The sequence below is a fragment of the Peromyscus californicus genome, unplaced genomic scaffold (assembly GCF_007827085.1).
Source record: "Peromyscus californicus insignis strain IS unplaced genomic scaffold, ASM782708v3 Scaffold_7__1_contigs__length_154581171, whole genome shotgun sequence".
NCBI classification, from domain to species: Eukaryota; Metazoa; Chordata; class Mammalia; order Rodentia; family Cricetidae; genus Peromyscus; species Peromyscus californicus.
Window position 1 is genome coordinate 153,439,999 of NW_026294595.1, and position 18,310 is coordinate 153,458,308.

Genomic DNA, 18,310 nt, shown 5'->3' on the forward strand with positions numbered 1-18,310 from the left:
AGTCCAGGAGAGGCCAGGCCAAGAGTAGCTCTGTAGCTGGTCCACAGCATGTGCCTGGACAGCTTCACCCCTACAAAACTGCAATTCTGGGGCATCACCTATTCTGTTCTCAGTGCTCATCATTTAGACATTGGAGGTTTGTGCCACATGAGAGATAGGAATTGGCATAAAACACTGGAAGACAAGCCTGGTACTCCCAGTTAGTTGTAGGGTCCTTGATCTAAGAGAACAAAGGCACAAGATACTGAACTCACTGTGTTTGTCCTGACTGTCCTCAGGTCTGGCCACCAGCGAGACGCAGGGAGGGAGTTGGGGGAACTTGAAGGGTCCCCCCATCACCTGCTGGCCAGGGACTCCAGGTGCTGTCAGAAAGGCTTTCGGAACCAGGCCCCTATTATCAGCTTGTCCAACGTGAGCTTTTAGGAACCTTAGAGGGAGCTCAAAAGAAAAGCAAGTGTATAGTCTCGGTAGCCCAGGACACTTCCTTGGAGAGCTTCTGAGCCAGCCTATTGACCAAGCACCTAAACATCAACTCTGCTGCAGGAGTGTGAGAGAACTGACGTCACTGAGTACATCACTTGCCAGCCTGGCAATCAGCCTGTCAGCCCAGCGGCTCCTCTACCGCACTCTGAAAAGAATCATTTTCAGAGTGCTCTTAACCCAGAACATAACGCTGCAAACAAATTGCAATAAAATTAGCACAATCCTGCCGGTGAAGAGCTTGTCCACAAAGGGTACTTTCGTTTGAACTGAAGAGCAAAATTATATTTATTTATTTTTTTTAATTCATTTTTCTTATTTGTCTTCCTGTGTGTCTATAACCTCAACACATGTCCCCAGAAAGTGAGTCTCTAGGGTAATTCTGCCTTCTTGAGTTAGTTACTTTTCCTGTTGCTGTGATAAAATACCCTGGCAAAAGCAACTTAGGGAAAATTGGTTTATTCTGGTTCACAGATGGAGAGGTCTCAAAAAAAAAAAAAAGGAAAAGAAGAAATGGAATGGATAGATATAAGATATTATAGTAGATTATTGTATATACTAGTAAACAAATTTAGTAAAATAGCAGCCTTAAATAATTTGCACTATAATTTGCACTGTTATGGATTCTTGTATGTTGATACAAATGTAAACTATTTTTATATTCCTGTTTAAGATAATTTGTATATTGATACAAATACAGAACTATATTTGTTATGATGTACATATATTTCTACTCTTATTTGAAATATTTGTATATTGATACAAATGTAAATTTATATCTGTCATACTGTATGTATGTTCTACTTCTGTTTAGGATATTCTGTATATTGATATATATTTAAGATTATTGTCATGTTGCATATTGCACTATACATTCCTACCTCTGTTATAAATATCCTGTGTATTGTCACAATTTTGAAGACATCGTCCTTTACAGTATATTTGCTTATAGACTGTTTACCTTGTTTATGGGAAGCCTTAGTCCTTAGGTTATTTAGGTAGATAAGACTTATAGATTTATAGTCACCTATGCTTGTCATTTCTATAGTTATATTAGTTAAGTTATCCAGATTCACAGATAACATAGGTCCGATGGACAGGTAGTCTTCAAACATTTCTTGGACCTAGAGAATATGACATTTAAATAACTTAGAATTCTGTTGACGCGAGACACAATTGCTCCTGGCAGCACCAATTTGATCCCGAGAGAATGTTGGGCTTCTAAGACATTTCCATTTGGAAGTTTGTCTTCTTGGCATAAAATGGCCTATTGGACAAAGAACTGCCCTTGCCTCAACTGCTAACAGTATAAATGCTATCCTTCTGGACAAGGAGGACACAAGAAAAAGTAACTTCTGAACTCGGCCAAGACAGGGTAAGATGGTCTTTCAGAATTCCTGCTTCTAAAAATGGTCTGTCAGATACTCTAGGCCTGTAGCCAATTTGAATACACCAACAGTGCTGAGAAACATTAGGTGACTGTCCAGGCTGCCAGCTGCCTCTGTCTACTCTTACAAGATTCCTGAAAGTTGCTTGCATCCATCTTCCATTTCTCAGGTACCATTATATTCCTTCTCATGTCTTTGATGGGATTAAAGACTAGCAGTTATAGTTACAGCTTAGTATATATATAATATAATATATAATAATATATATATATAATCTTAGATAGAACATATTAAGTATTAGATTCAGGTTCTTTAGGATAGGACACCTTTTGGAATGATCTTTGTAACATGCATTTACCAACGCTCTAGACTTCTCTGGATGTATGTGTTTCTTGCTTGATATTGTTTGCATTGGTTGTAGTTCCATCTTATCTAGGTCATTATCCCTCATTACTCCTGGACAATATTTGATAACCATTCCTTTGTATATAGTCTTGTATTAGGTTAGAACCTTCTTATTTAGACAAAAGGGGGAGATGTAGTGGGGAGCCATTCCAGCTTTGATCTGGAGGTTCCAACCCCCATTGAGACTTCAGTAACTGTCACATCTACAAGGTGGGGCTGAGAGAGGACCCTGAAGACCCGAGATCTGGATGGGCCAGCTCTCTTGGTGCCTGGACCCTGGATGCTGGAGGTACACCGAGCAGAGTTCTCCAGAGAACACCGCCAGACTGCGCTACACCTTTTTTTATAGTGCAATATGCAATATGACAATAATCTTAAATATGTATCAATATACAGAATATCCTAAACAGAAGTAGAACATACATACAGTATGACAGATGTAAATTTACATTTGTATCAATATACACCCTGTTACCTATCCCTTCATTTGTGAGTTACCCCACAAAATAAACCTCCCTTTTAACTACATGGAGTTGCCTTAATAATTTCACAAATAGACCATGCCATCATGGTGAGGAAGACATGGCAGGAAGAGTGTGAGGCAGCTGGTTACATAGCATTGGCAGTTAGGAAGCAGAGAGAGAGAAATGAAAGCTGGTGCTTGGCTCCCGTTGACCTTTTTATTCAGTCGAAAACCGTAGCCCACAGGATATGCCACCTGCATTCAGGATGAATGTTCTGAACTCAATCAACATGATCAAGAAAACACTGGGTATTCTGCTTGTTGGTTTATTGCTGTTATTTGTCTACTTGACACAAGCTAGAGTTATCTTGTTATGCCCAGACCATGGGGACCCCCAAAAGACCACCACAGAGACCGAATTCCATATATAAAAGCAAAGAGCCTTTATTTTCAAGCTCAGAGCTTGGGCTCTCTGTCCGACGCAGCAGTGATAGCAGAGAAGCCCCGAGCCCAGGCAGGGTGGGGTTTTTATCTTAGCAGAGGTTGGGGTGAAGGGATTTCTGGGGTCTAGGGAATGTTTGGAATGGCAGGCATTTCCCCTTAGATACAGGCCTCCCTGGGTGGGGTCAGTTTATGGCTTTTCGTGGGTCCAGGTTGCTTGCCAGAAGCTATGTCTGAGCTTCTAAGAGCCTATCATGGCATCTATGTGGTCAAGCTGTTTTGGGTCCCCCGCAATCTGAGAAGAGGAACCTCAATCAAGAAAATGCCTCCTAGCTGGGTGTGGGGGCACACACCATTAATCCCAGCACTCAGGAGGCAGAGATGGGTGGATCTCTGTGAGTTCAAGACCAGCCTGGTCTACATAGTGAGTTCCAGGAGAGCCAGCTGTATAATAGAGAGACCATGTTGAAAGAAAAAAGAAAGGAAGGAAGGAAAGAATGAAGGGAGGGAGGGAGGGAGGTCAGAAAGAAGGAAAATGCATCCATCAGGTTGGCCTGTAGGCAAGTCTACAGGGCATTTTCTTGGTTAATACTTGATACAGGAGAGCCCAGATAACTGAGTGGGGCCATCCCTTGGCAGGTGGTCCTGGTGCTATAAGAAAGCAGGCTGAGGAAGCCATGGAGAAAGCCAGTAAGCAGCATTCCTTCACAGTTTCTGCTAAAGTTCCTGCCTCCAGGTTCCTGCCATGCTTAAATCTGTGCCCTGACTTCCCTCAGTGGTGAACTTTTACTTGGTCATGTAAGATGAAATAAACTCTATACTTTCCAAGTTGCTTTTGATCACGATGTGTTATCACAGCAAGAGAAAACCCAACAAAGATACCAGGGCTGGAAAGATGGCTCAGTAGTTAAGAGCACTTATTGCTCTTGCAGAGGATCAAGATTTGACTCCAAGCACCAAGCACCCAGCACCCACATGGTGCCTCCTAACCATCTGTGACTCCAGTTCTAGGGGATCTGACGATCTCTTCTAAATTCTACAAGTACTAGACATGCATGTAGTACACACACATATATTCAGGAAAAACACTTATAAAATAAATAAACCTAAAAACTTTTTTAAGAAAAAGAAAAGAAAAAAGTCTCTCACAGACAAGCCCAGAGGCTCCTTTCTTGGTGATTTTAGTTCCTGTCAGGTTGACAATATAAACTATGTGGCTTATGTAAGCTAAGGTAGGCCCATGCTCTTTTTTCTCTTAAGGAGTAAATAGGACTTACCCATCCAAGAAAGGACCTCAGAAGACACAGTGAGGGGTCAAGACATAAGGCTGTGTGATTGAGCAAGTTCCTCAGCCTCCATATGGCTACACTTGTTTTTCATGAGCTCCTGTGGAGTGAAGGATGTGGACACAGAGCATGGAAGCATTCCTGCTGGGTCTCTGTGTCAGACTCCCTGGCTCTCTACCTGAATGCTCAAAGGCATTCTCAAGTAGCTCTGACTTGGGTACAAGGCCACACAAGGGTGGTCCTTGCTACCGAAGACCACCGTGTTTTGAGGACGAAGATCAGAAGATACCATTTTTCTGATGAATATAACTTGCTTGTTTTTATTGATGGCTCAGTATCTTACCTGTTGTTCTCATGTGATCTGTCTGTCAGTGCAGTGACTTCTGAAGATTCCAAGCCATGTCAGGGCCTCCCAGGAGCATTTAACACAGTCTGGAGGGAGGGTGTCTGCAAGACGTAGAACCAGCAATAATTCAGCAGCAAGAATGTGGCTTTCCATTATAGTAAGAAAGAGTTCAGACACTCTTATTTTAATAGAATGTAGTTATAATTGATGATCTATTTTGAGAAATTTAATTTCCAGTGACCTGTTTTCCAAATTAACAGAGTAATAAAGGCCAGTGTGCAGGAGGCAGGGCCAGCTACTGAGGAGCCCAGGTTGAAGGTGTGGTCCTGCCTCAGGTGTCCAGAGGAGGGGCTGCTAAATTTTAAATCCAAGTGTCACCAAGGGCTGGGCTGAGGCAGCTGGAAGATCTATGAAGTCACTATGTAAAATTATAACTCTTCAAATCTCTAGAAGCTCTCAGAACTGGAATGGATAACCTCTCGTGAGAAGGGGTTGGGTCATTGCTGGAGTTCCACCAGTCCCACAGCAAGAGGGAGTGCATCTCTACACCTGCCTCCCCAGATTATTACGCTGGGTCACCAACAGGGGGAGAAGAACAACGTGAGAGAAGGTTAGCTGCCCCAGAGCAGGGGACTCGGCAGGCAGGCCTGTGAGGTGATGGAAGATCCAGTGAGCTGGGGAAGTGATTAGTCCTGATCTCCCTGGTGTCCTTCAGTTGGAAGTCTAACCCCATTCCTGCTATTTTCTACTTGCTTGATGGTAGCTCACGCCTAGGGGCCTGTTATTCACGAAGACTTGCTCTGCACTTTGAGCTTAGGCAGAGGTGGTCTGCAAATATAATGAGGACAGGAGCAGTCTGCAAACACATACACAGGCACAGAGCACCTTTGAGATAGCAGAGGAGCAAAACACACCCACACTTCCATTTCCATTCCCATGAGCCTGAAAGCAGCCTTAGTACCTTGGGAATGGAAGCCCAGCTCCAGCTCAGCTGAGGCCCCAGATAGATTGTCTTCTGTTTATAATTTTTCCTATTCACTGGGTCACAGACACCCAGGCCAAGACCTCACTTTCCCACCCTCAGGTGGAGTGTGGGATAGCTGACTAATGGACCTTAAAAAGAGAGGCAGACTGAAGCAGAAGGGCCTCAGTTCTCCCCCAGGTCTTTCTTTGAGCCTCCTCCTCTTCCTCCTCCTCCTCCTCCTCCTCCTCCTCCTCCTCCTCCTCCTCCTCCTCCTCCTCCTTCTCCTCCTCATGCAGAGGGCACACAGTGTCTCAGGTCTCATGCCCACCACTAAATCTTCTGGATTTGGTAGCAGGCCAAGGACCCCTTAAAGGCATTCTCATCAACATGCAGCTGAGCTACTTGGATGGAAGAAGATCCAGGACACACAGAGCAAGTCTAACTGAGGGCTTCCAATGAAGGGTAGGGTAAGTAGGCTTGTGACAAGAACCCCAAGGCCACCATAGATGGAGCAATTGATTGACCAGCCTGACTCCATCTTAAGATTAAAAGCCATCTTATTACAAGGTCAAAATAAGTTCATTCCTATTTTCTGTAAAACTTGGGTTTGACCATGTCTTGGACCAATTTTCTGGAATTTGACATGTTCCACACTCTATACCTTAACCTCTACCCTGATAAGATAAAATGTTCTGCCAAATAATTTTGAAATGTTCAGCTAAGCTCCTATGTAACCAAAATTCCTCTGGAGAGCCCCCAACACTTGAAAACTCCTTAGTCTTACAGGGTTTTTTGGGCTATATAAAACCCACCTTCTCCTGAGTTTAATGCTATTTTTTTTAAACCCTGCTTTAGGGAGACAGCCCTGTCTGACAGAAAATAAAGTTTCCTTAATCTCCAAGGAATTTGGGTAATAGTCTTTACTCTTATTGGATGGGGTTAACAGTTAGAGGCCCCAGAAAGATCATGATCCGAACCCAAATTCTGAAGCCAGACCTTCACTCCAGGACTCCAGGATGGGAATGCTGCCTCAGGAGATGTGTACCTTAAAGATACCTTCTAGGCTATGAGCCACGCCTTTGGTTTGGTGGATTGTTGGAGCAAACTGCCACACTAAAAAGAAACTAGCAAGCAACTGTCTGAGGGGCCTCCATCAGTAAGTCATAGAGGGTGCCTCCTTCTATGGCATCTGGTGCTGTTTCTGGTAGGATCCTGTCTGGGGGGACGAGAACTACCTGATAAGATACATGAACTCTTGTCCAGGGCACTAGCAAGACACTGTACTGCCCACCTGTTTTTTTGTTTGTTTGTTTGTGACACCTGGTTCTTGGTCCCCTGTGTTTTGTTTGTCTCCTGCTCAGGGCACTAATAAGAAGTCACTCTGAGCCAGGAGGTGGTGGCGTACACCTTTAATCCCAACACTCGGGAGGCAGAGGCAGGCAGATCTCTGTGAGTTTGAGGCCAGCCTGGGCTACAGAGTGAGTTCCAGGAAAGGCTCAAAGCTACACAGAGAAACCCCGTCTCAAAAACAAAAACAAAAACAAAAAAGTCACTCTGCCTTCCTGGTTCTTGGATACTGGGACTCAAGATGGAAATTGGTCAAACCCAGTTAAATGTATGAATGAAGTTGGCCAGCACATTTTGTTTTTGATTGGTCCCTTTTGACTATGTGAATGTTCTGTGTACTATGTTTACTGGTTTTATTTTTGCTGATTCCATCCCTTGATTGCTTTGTGTTCTGTGTTTATTGTTTTGTTCTTGCTGTGTTTTTAAAGCTGCCACAGGGGCCTACCCCACCTCAGCTGCCAGAAAACTTTGTGTGGCTTTGTTTTCCCTCCTGAGTCTGCTGCTAGGTGCTGGCTGGGATAAAACACTACACAGGCAGAAGGGTGAACAGTGGAAAGCACAGAGGAAAAAAAACTGTTGCCCAAAATGGAAAGGGAGGAGTGGGTCTGGCAGGAGAAAACCAATCAACCCAGTGGCCACTTTGGTCACTTGCCATGACTGATTTAATAACCAGAGCTCATAATTTCTATCTTCGAGCCCTCTCTGTTCTCAGGTTGCTCTGCCTGGTCAATGGGTTCAATTTTTAGGTATGGATAATATTGAAAACATTGCTTTATGCTGTCCTGCTTCACTGCAAACCCGGTGCTGGTGTTGGGCTGTGGCTCCCCTCTCTAGACCCAAACATGCCTATTTGAAAGTTTCCTGTATGTCCTATGACTGGTGACCCACCTGATTTTGTGACAGAAAGAAAGAGCAAAACAGAACAAAAATGGTTTCATTTGACTTTGTAAGGCTTTTGCTGAAATAAAAAATTTATCTCAAGATTTGTAATATTATTATATGAACTTTATGTACCTCAAGATCTATAAATTTATTGGGCATAGTTAAAGATTTATAAAGTCTATAACAAAATGTTAACTTAAAACTTATAACAAAAAAGGTTGATAATTAAAAATCTATACATGGGTAATTTTAATTTACTATAGCATATTGTATATATAACTTGGATTCAACTCTTATTTGAAAAAAAATGGGAAACAACACTAAAATACTATAATAATTAAAGATATAAATAAAAGCCTTTAATGATTTTTATTCCTCAATCAGTGTAACATAAGTAAGCTTTTGTTTACTACAGTCAATAACTATTTGCTCTTAAAAAGAGACCGTAGTCAGACTTTCTTGCCAGCTGCCAGCCCCCAAAGAACGACACAGAGACTTACTAATTCTGGAAGCTTGCCTTGGCTTAGGCTTGTTCCCAATAGCTCTTCCAACTTAAGCTAATCTGTTTCTATTACTCTACATTCTGCCACATGGCTTTTTACCTTTCTAACATTTTGTATGTCCAGCTTGCTCTGTGTTTCACCAGTGTCTCCACCTCTCTTCTTCCCAGAGTCCTTTCTCTCCTCAGAAGTCCTGCCTATTCTCTCCTGCCTAGCTATTGGTCATTTGGCTCTTTAGTAAGCCAATCAGAAGGTGCCTTAGGCAGAGACGCATATTTATAATGTACAAAAAGAATATCCCACAAAGAGAAACTAAATAACAGGTCTTCTGGGTGTCAATTTTTCTCAAATGTCATGGATTGGACCAAAATGTTTATCCTTCAATGTCCTCAAATTGAGTCTGCATTTATCAAACCAGAGACTCTGTCATTTGATATATGTAAAAATCCTATTAATTTTGCCAATTCTAGTTTATACTTAGAGGACTAAGCCTTAAAAAAATCCATTTTAAAAAGTCAAGACAAAATTGTTGCCAAAAGAAAAACCAAATAAGAGAGGAGATAAAAGCAACTTTCTCATGGAGGAAAAAAAAAATCAGCCCAGGCCACCTCCTGGCTTAGGGCTGCTTGCCTCTCTGACCAGACTTTGATGCCAACCTGATAGTCACTAGCAGACACAGGCATCCCTATTAGGCCTTCTGATTAAAATATAACTTAGAAGAACCAACAGAGGTTTAATATCATGAGGCAGGATCTGGTGAAGATTTTGGACAAGACAAAAAATGGCAAAAAAAATCTATATTATTCTAGATAAAAGATAAAAAAAAGTTAAAAAAAGCTAAAAAATTAGGGCCACAACTATAAGTACAAAAATTTAAGACATTTTGTTTTTGGCAAAATACACGGGCCCAACTGAAGTCTGTCACTGTACCCAGCAAGCGTCTCCCTCCACCCCATGGGCTACTTCCTGTTTGTTATTTTTGTGTAAAAAAGGAGGACTTTTGCTGCCAGATGTACCAGGATGTTACATGAAATGGTTTCCAAGTAGCCTTAGATATCTACAAATATGCTTGCTATTTTCATCACTTGAATAGCCAATGAATGTCTTAAAAGTTCCTCATAGAAGCAGGCTCCTAAAAGAAGGGTCTAGATGAACATGGCTAAAAAGTGCTCCAAAACAAACAGTAGGAAGACGATGGACTTAAGAAAGAAAGAAAGAAGGAAGGAAAGAAGGAAGGAAGGAAGGAAAGAAGGAAGGAAGGAAGGAAAGAAGGAAGGAAGGAAGGAAAGAAAGAAAGAAAGAAAGAAAGAAAGAAAGAAAGGAAGGAAGGAAGGAAGGAAGGAAGGAAGGAAGAAAGAAAGAAAGAAAGAAAGAAAGAAAGAAAGAAAGAAAGAAAGAAAGAAAGAAAGAAAGAAAGAAAGAAAAGAGAAGAAAAGAAAGAAAGGAGAGGGAAGTGAAGATTTCAGAAGTGCTGGTGTCACAGAGACTCCAGAGCAAAGGCTCTGAGTTTGGTAATGTGCACAAGCCTGTGGCTGGCTCTGAGGGACTATATGATAGGCTGAAAACCTAGGTACTTTGATATTCAGGTGCTGGGTGTTGATGGCAAACTATGCAAAAGCTGAGGACTGGCTCTTCCTGCTGGATCAAGGTGGAACACCAACAGCTACTGTGTCTCCTGTTAAGTTTTCCTGGGCCTACAGCACACCCGTGCTGTGGGATGGTCTGTATGTCAAATGTGTTGCTCTGATTGGTCAATAAATAAAACACTGATTGGCCAGTGGCCAGGCAGGAAGTATAGGCGGGACTAACAGAGAGGAGAATTGAGAGAACAGGAAGGTGGAGGGAGACACTGCCAGCTGTGGCCATGACAAGCAGCATGTGAAGATGCTGGTAAGCCACAAGCCACGTGGCAAGGTATAGATTTATAGAAATGGATTAATTTAAGATGTAAGAACTAGATAGCTAGAAGCCTGAGCCATTAGGCCAAACAGTTTAAATAATATAAGCGTCTGTGTGTTTATTTTATAAGTGGGCTGTTGGACTGCTGGGGTTTGGCGGGACCCAGAGAGAAAACTCTCCAGCTACACACCCAGTCTGAAACCTCTACTACAAGTTCAACACTTCTAAAGGCTAATGTTAAAATGTAAATGATAATCAATTTAGAACTAACTTTGATCTTAATCTTATAAAAGCTACTAACTCATTATAAATAATGATCGAAACATGCAAGTTAATAGTCAGTCACCTTATAAGTGACCAGATTCTTTAATATGTTCAGAATTATACTTATAGTCATGCTAAGTACAAATGCAATTTCTTTACATGGCAGTGGTTCTCAACCTGTGGGTCGTGGCTCCTTTGGGGGTTGAACGTCCCTTTCATGGGGGTAGCCTAAGACCATCAGAAAAAGATATTTACATTATAATTCATAACAGTAGCAAAATTACAGTTATAAATAGCAATAAAAATAATTTTAGATTTGAGGGTTACCACAAAATAAGGAACTGTACTAAAGGGTCACAGCATTAGGAAGTTTGAGAACCACTGCTTTACAGGAATAAACTTTATTTAGCCTTCTATGTATTTTTTCAAGGTTAAGCCTAAAGCAAATAACTAAGAGCAAGTAAAATTTATTTCAAATCAGGTATACTTAATAGACGGCCCTCAAAACTTTCCAGAGATCTGCTGAATACGGCATTTAAAATGTTTAATGAAAAAAACCTTCCTATTGCAGATGAAAATTCCAGTTCCTAGAGGTGACTTGAAAGTCTCCAAAGAAGACGATAGAGCACAGACCTGGATTGTGGTGATGCTAATCACTGAAAGAAGCTGCCCCATGCCTCGCCTGCTGCAGGGCCCTGCACACACTATGGACACTGTTGTGTTGACTGCACTGCCCTGTCCTATGCAGCAACTGATGATGTAATGTTGTTCTATATGGCAGCCAAAGACCAACTACTTCTGCCCCCAGTGAAGCCACTGAGACCACTATAGGAGCCTAAATTGTATAGGAAGCTGGCAAGTCTCTGTCGTTTTTGTTGTTGTTGTTGTTGCTGCTGTTTTTTTGTTTTTTGAGATAGGGATTCTCTGTGTATCCCTGACTGTCCTGGAACTCGCTCTGTAGACTAGGCTAGCCTTGAACTCAGAGATCCACCTGCTTCTGCCTCCTGAGTGCTGGGATTAAAAGTGTGCACCACCATTACCCAGCAGTCTGTGCCATTTTAATTGATATAGAAACCATTTAGTTTATACTTTTTGCTATAATTTATCCTTCTCAGACTTCTGATGGTGTTGGTAGCTAACTGTAGCTTTACCAGTTTAACAACAGCTACCTGGTTAATGCATTTCGTATAAGAGTATCAGGCCTTGCCTTCCTAGAGCCATTAGGTCTCCTGATGAGAAAGGCAAACTCACAGATGGGTTTGCCTTGCTGACAGGCCTATATTAAAAGACGAACAGGTTTCAGATGTAACTTTTTACTATTACTGTATTTAAAAAGAACTTGCTTTGCAAAGACTACTCTCAGTAATCAGCCACTTAAGTCTAATGGTAAATAATTGGATAAAAAATTTAAGGTTTACATAAATAAAAGTCTAAAAATAAGTTAAGGTATATAAGTTATAAAAGTCTAAATATAAGGTATAGAATTGCAAGTTATAAACATATGAAGATACAAAAATTAAAGGGTCAGAAAGTGATTTAAGATACATAAATGCAGATAATAAAGGTATAAAATAATTTAAAATAAAATGTATCAGATTTCTTCCCCTTCTATGCTATTATTATACTAAGATTTCAGAGGTTCAGAGTTTTAACACTGATCAATAGAATTCTGATAAGCTGGGAAAGCACTGACTACTATTACCAGCCACAAGCTCAAGATTTTAAATTTTCTTTGGTTGTCTTCTAAGTATAGACTTAAAAATGCTTCTCTTCATGCTAAAAACATCTCTGTCCAATCTATATACCTAGTCCTCTGGGCAGGGAAAAGAATAGTCATGCTTTTTAACCCAGAGTCACAGCTTGTGCTACACAACTTGAAGACATGAGTGTACCCCAGCTGTTTTACAGACACCTGTTAGCTGCTTTTTCTACAATATGGATTTCAACAACAATGGCAATGCTAATGTATCTAAAACTTTAATTTTTTTCTTTGTAAACTTAAAGATTCATATAAGCTTCAGGGAGGGCAACTGAATCCCCCTGACACAGGTCAAATGGACTCAAGATAAGTACTCATGTCAATAAACAACCTAAGCTTCCCTGCCTATTGCCTATTCCTGAAGAGGAAGCTCCAAATATAAGATTTTCCTTTAAGTTCCTTAACTTTAACTTCTGTCCCTTGTCTACCTCTGTCTCTGTAGACTTCCATTCGGCTGACAGACACCATCCAGGAATCAGCTGTGGACTATAGACTACAAATTGTTCCAAAAACCAAAAATGCCAGACCCAAGTAGTCCTACAAAACCAGAGAGCCTTGACTTGCTAAAAGCTGATATGAACGGGTCCAACCAACGTAATTGCTTCCTTTCTCTTCAACTGGGTCAATGAACCAGGTGCTTCTGATGAATGCCCCATTGCCTGAATCCCCTTCCAGCTTTTAACTAATACTCCAGCCTTTCTGGTCTCTGACAACAGTATCCTCATTTCTGCTGGGAAGCAGTTACAGAAGAAAATATGTTGCCCCTTATCCTCAGCAAAGGCTGTCATGTTAGATCCAAAGGAAACTTCCTGGCAAAAGGCAAAATGGCTACTTTTAGTGCCTATTGGTATACCAGGCTCCTCATTGTAAAAAAGGTACCTGTTAAAACCAAATAGACCAAAGTCTATCAACAAGTAAACTCACTGGCTGAAATAGTTCTACAATATGCTAGGGCACTCAACCTGCTCAACGTAAAACAAAAAGGATGGCTTTAATCAAAATATACTCCATCTATGCTAACCAATCAGACAAAATTACAGAGACCCTAGCCATGACACAAACTTTGTCTCTCACCAAATAAAAATTAAAATAAAAATTACAAACTACTTGCCTCCCTCTGGCATTATCAGCCCATACAACAGATAAAATTAACCATTCCCTATCAAGGATTTGAAAGGGACACATAAGACAAGTGGGAGGGATGATGGACCAGCTTGACTCCATATTAAGATTATAAGCCATCTTATTACAAGGTCAAAATAAGTTCATTCCTATTTTCTGTAAAACTTTGGTTTGAGCGTGTCTTGACCTATTTTCTGAAATTTGACATGTTCTGTACCCTATACCCTAACCTCCACCTGATAAGATAAAATGTACTGCCAAATCATTTTGAAGTGTTCAGACAAGTTCCTATATAACCAAAATTCCTCTGGAAATCCCCCAAATGTTGTAAACCCCCTAGTCTTCAAGTTTTTTGAGCTATATAAACACCATCTTTTTTAACTATATAAACACCTAAACACAGGAGATATCCCTGTCTGACAAAAAAAGAAAGCTTGCAAATTTGACCAAAGAATTTTGGTAATAGTCTTTACTCCTGTTCAGTGGGATTAACATAATGACGATGAGAGCCTACTATTTGGCCTTCAGACAGTCTACCATGGGAGACTACAAGAGTCCTGCAAAAATGCCGCCCATTTGAGTCTTCTGACCCCTTCATCTATCTTTGGTCACTCCTCCAATTTATGGCCACATCTCCTTGCCTGGCTGCATCTGTAGGCATGGGGGTGGGTGGGTGATTACTATTCTTTGTTGTCAACTTGACTATATCTGGAATTAACTAAAAAGTCACTGGGCACACCTGTAAGAGATTTTTAGTTAATTGACCACCTGAGGAAGAGAGATTCACCTTAAATATGGATCACTTGAGGTAGAAACACCCACCCCTAAATCTGGACCACACTTTCCCATGGGAACCTATATAAAGGACAAGGAAGAAAGACATTCTTGCTCTTTGCCTGTTTGCCCTTGTTCTTGCTTCATTGACATTAGAGCCTACTTTGGGATTACAGTGTATAATGAAGACCAGCTGAGACATCTAGCCTCAAGGACTAAACAACTGCTGGATTTTTTGACTTTCTGTTGGGAGACAGCCATTGTTGGACTAGCTTGACTACAGCCTGTAAGCCACTCTAAAGAATCCCATATATATATATATATATATATATATATATATATATATATATATATATATATATATATATATATATATGAATATTCATTCAATCAGTTCTGTTCCTCTAGATAGTCTTGACTAATACAAGAGAGGATCCATGGTGAAGTTGGGGCTGGGAAGGACTTTGTGGGGCGCTCACTGGCTTGAGACCAGGACAGCAGTCCAGGCCATCCCCACCCAGATCTGAAGCCAGAACCAGTCCCCAGAGCTCCCTTCCCTTGGTTCTCCGCAGGTAGCCTTGCTACACTATCCAACCTCCAAGTGGGCACTGTCCTCTCTTACAAAGGCTCTTGAAAAGAAAAGGGAGGGAGGCTCTGGGCCCGACTCATGGAAAGGCCAGAGCTCTTAGGCTGCCAGCTAAACCTTGTCTGCCCTGACCAATCCATATAATCAACTATATTAACAAAATAAAGGAAAACTCATAAGTATCACAATAAATGTAGAAACACATTTCACCAAAACCCGTTTGTGATCAAGTTGGAAAATAGAACTTCTTTCTTAGTTCCCATCCCTGCCAGAACATAGTGCTGTATACTCAACTGGCTGATACAGCACACACTTTTTAATCTTATGATGCTAGAGATCACAAGTCTGAAACAGGATTCACTTAACTGAAACCTCAGTCTAGGCAGGGTTGTGCTCCCTCTGGAGGTCCTGGGGAGAACTGCTTCCTATCTTCCCCAACTCCAGGAGGCGCTATGTTCCTTAATTGACCCTAGTACCTTGCGCCACAGAAGTGGGCAGTGTCAGCACCTCATAAAGCCTCATGTGAACCATGCTGAGCAGGCAAATTAGATGGTAGATTGGTGACTGCCAGGGCTGGACAAGGGGTTTCCTTGGAATGATAAGAACATTCTAGAACTATACCATGGTGATGGTTACCCATTACTGTGAATACCCGAAAGTTTGACAGGCTGTACATATGAATTTTGAGAAGTTAAATATCCATCCATCACTGAGCATAGATATCTGGCTCTCAGGTATTCAGAGAAGAAATGAGAAAACACATAAACACTTATGAAAATGCTCACAGCAGCTAAATACCCAACTGCCATAACCCAGACATACCCGCACGTCTATTTACAGAAGACTAGAGACAAGCCATGGCATAACAGTGACAGAGCACAGCTCAGCAACCAGTAGAAACAGGAAGTCATACTGTAACATAGTTACACAGAACAATGGAAAAAGCCAGGCTGGACGATCATGCCTCAGAATTCTACCTTTAAAGGACATGAGTGGACCTCCATGACATAGCTCAGGCCCAGAGTGCCTGCATCTGTGCAATGGCCATGGATGATGTAGCATTCTCCCAGGTCTTGATTGTTGAGGTGACCACCTCCAGGATGGACATCATCTGAACCATGTGGTTCACATTACTTGAATAAGGTCTATTTTACATAATTGCATCTTAATAAAGTCAGTAAGAAAAAGAAAGTTCTCTGAAGTAAAGTCCTTAACATCACCAGTCTCTGTCATCAATGTCCTCTTTGTCAGTCTTTGGGGGAGTACATTACAGCACTGGACTACTCCAGGGAAGACACAGACTCAGCAAGCAGTGATTGCCACCTCTATTTACCTGCCCCTGATTCCCACCACGACAACACTGTGTTAGTTTCTCCTGCTGTAATGAAATACTTCACAAAACAACCTGAGGGAGGAAAGATTTGTTTTAGCTCCTAATTTCAAAGGATTTAGTCCATGTCACTTGGTTCCATTGCTTCTCAGCCCATGGTGTGGAAGAAAATCATGGCAGGAGCATGTGGCAGAAGCTACTCATCTCATGGCACACAGGAAGTAGACTCCTCCCCCATGGTCTACTTCTTCCAGCCAGGCCCACCTCCTACAGTCTTCAGCTCCTCCCAATACACCACCACTAAGTGGGGGCTAAGTCCCTAATGTGTGTGATACTATTTATTCAAGCTATAGCACACAATGTTATACCATACATTTGTACACACATGTACACGACTTTACCACACTCATGCATACAGTAAATCCTCTGAAGATTCCCCATTCCTAGACTGTAAAACCAGAACTCTCATGGCTCCCAGGCTGAGCATGGGATCTATGTGTGGGCAGTGGATCAAAGGGCTATCCCTGACACCATTGCCTTCATTTCCTGTAGTCTTTGTTTGGTTGGGCCCATCCTGCCAGTGCAGCCTATTCATACTCCCAAAGGAAGACCTGGGTAGACATTATTTGTCTACCGCTTTTCCCACAAGGTCCTCTGTTTGGCTCTCACACCAAGCACCCCACTGTTCAACTTACAGCCTCAAGAGGTTCTCAGCTCCCCAAATCCCTGGGCAGCAAACTTAGCCCAGGCCCTTTGTGGGGTGCCTCCCTATCCCAGGTGGGCTCAGAGGGACTTAGCTACATCTGGAGACTCACTATCCCATAGCCTTCCCAGACTTAGCAGACTCCTAAGTGTGAAATTTCCTGTTCACTTCACTGGGGTGGGAGTGAGGGTCTATGCAATTTAGTGGAATGTCCTACCACCCTTCCCGAAGGGATCGGTATCTCCTCAAGACACCGCAAGACCAAGTTCTCAGCACAGAGGAGATTTATTTGCCCCAGAGAGACAAAGGGCAGGGAATAAGAGACAAAGACAGGAGACAGAGGATGAGAGGAAGGGAATAAGGGAGAGGAAAAAGGGGTATTTGTCACCCACTGGGGGGACACAACAAGAGACTGCCTCTGGATAGAGAGGAGACAGATGTGGTCTATAGGAAAATGGTGGTTTATAAATGTGAAAAGAGAAATCCTGTGTTAGGATGAGGTGTTTAATTTTGATTGGGCATGTTAATTAAGTGAGTCAAAGGGGGCTTTTGATTGCTGGACTTCAATACTTTGATAGCTGGACCTTGGTGGTCAGCCTCAGGAGGAGGAAGTAGCCAAATAAGGAATAGACCTTGGTGGCTAGCTTTAGGGATGTAATCTAATGGATTTTAGCAAGGCAGAGGGGATGGGGGAGAAGGGCAAGGCCTGTCAGAACCATGTTTACCATGCTCAGGCTGGCTAGAGTCCTTTCTGACATGAGGTCCCGTGCTTAGGTACCTGGATATAGAGTCTACAGGAGTCCTGGGAAGTAGATTCATGAGTATCTAGACTCCTCAGAGGACAGGGAATCTGTCTTTTACATCAGTGCCAGGCCAAGCACTCTAACAGCAGCTGTCTTCATGGCTTCCATCACTGCCTTTGTTTCCTTGGGGGATACAAGTTCTCATACACCCTAAATCTTGCCCACTGTGGACTCCAGGCAAGGATTACCCAGATCTTCCCTGGTTAAGACACACCAGAAGCCACAAAGGTGAACTCTAGTCCCTGAGATTATGAGGTTAGGGGACTATCATTCTTAACTCCTCCTCACGGGCTGACCACCCCTGTTTCTCTAGGACTAGCTGGAAAGACCTCACCTACTGCCCCAAATGGAGCATAGACTCTGACCATCAGCGGGGAGGGAGATTCTGGCGTGAACTGACTCAAGGCTTCTGCTGCACCCAAAGGACCTCCACATTAATCAAACCTTGACTTGGTTTTCAATTAGCACGGAGGAAGCAGGGTTTATCGATCTCCTCTGTACCTCCATTTATATTTAATGCATCTATCGCCCACATTCTATATCAAGAACAACTGCCTATCAGGCAGCA

The 18,310-nt window shown here is 42.2% G+C and overlaps 1 long non-coding RNA gene across 1 annotated transcript in view; it reads right to left on the reverse strand.

Annotated features, from left to right (window-relative positions):
• LOC128101341 (uncharacterized) overlaps positions 1 to 18,310 on the reverse strand; it is a 43,292-nt gene that overhangs the window by 13,288 nt on the left and 11,694 nt on the right. Inside the window, exon 2 of the long non-coding RNA XR_008215070.1 lies at positions 4,807 to 4,910. This is a non-coding gene — a long non-coding RNA (uncharacterized LOC128101341). The remainder of the gene's footprint in view (positions 1 to 4,806; positions 4,911 to 18,310) is intronic.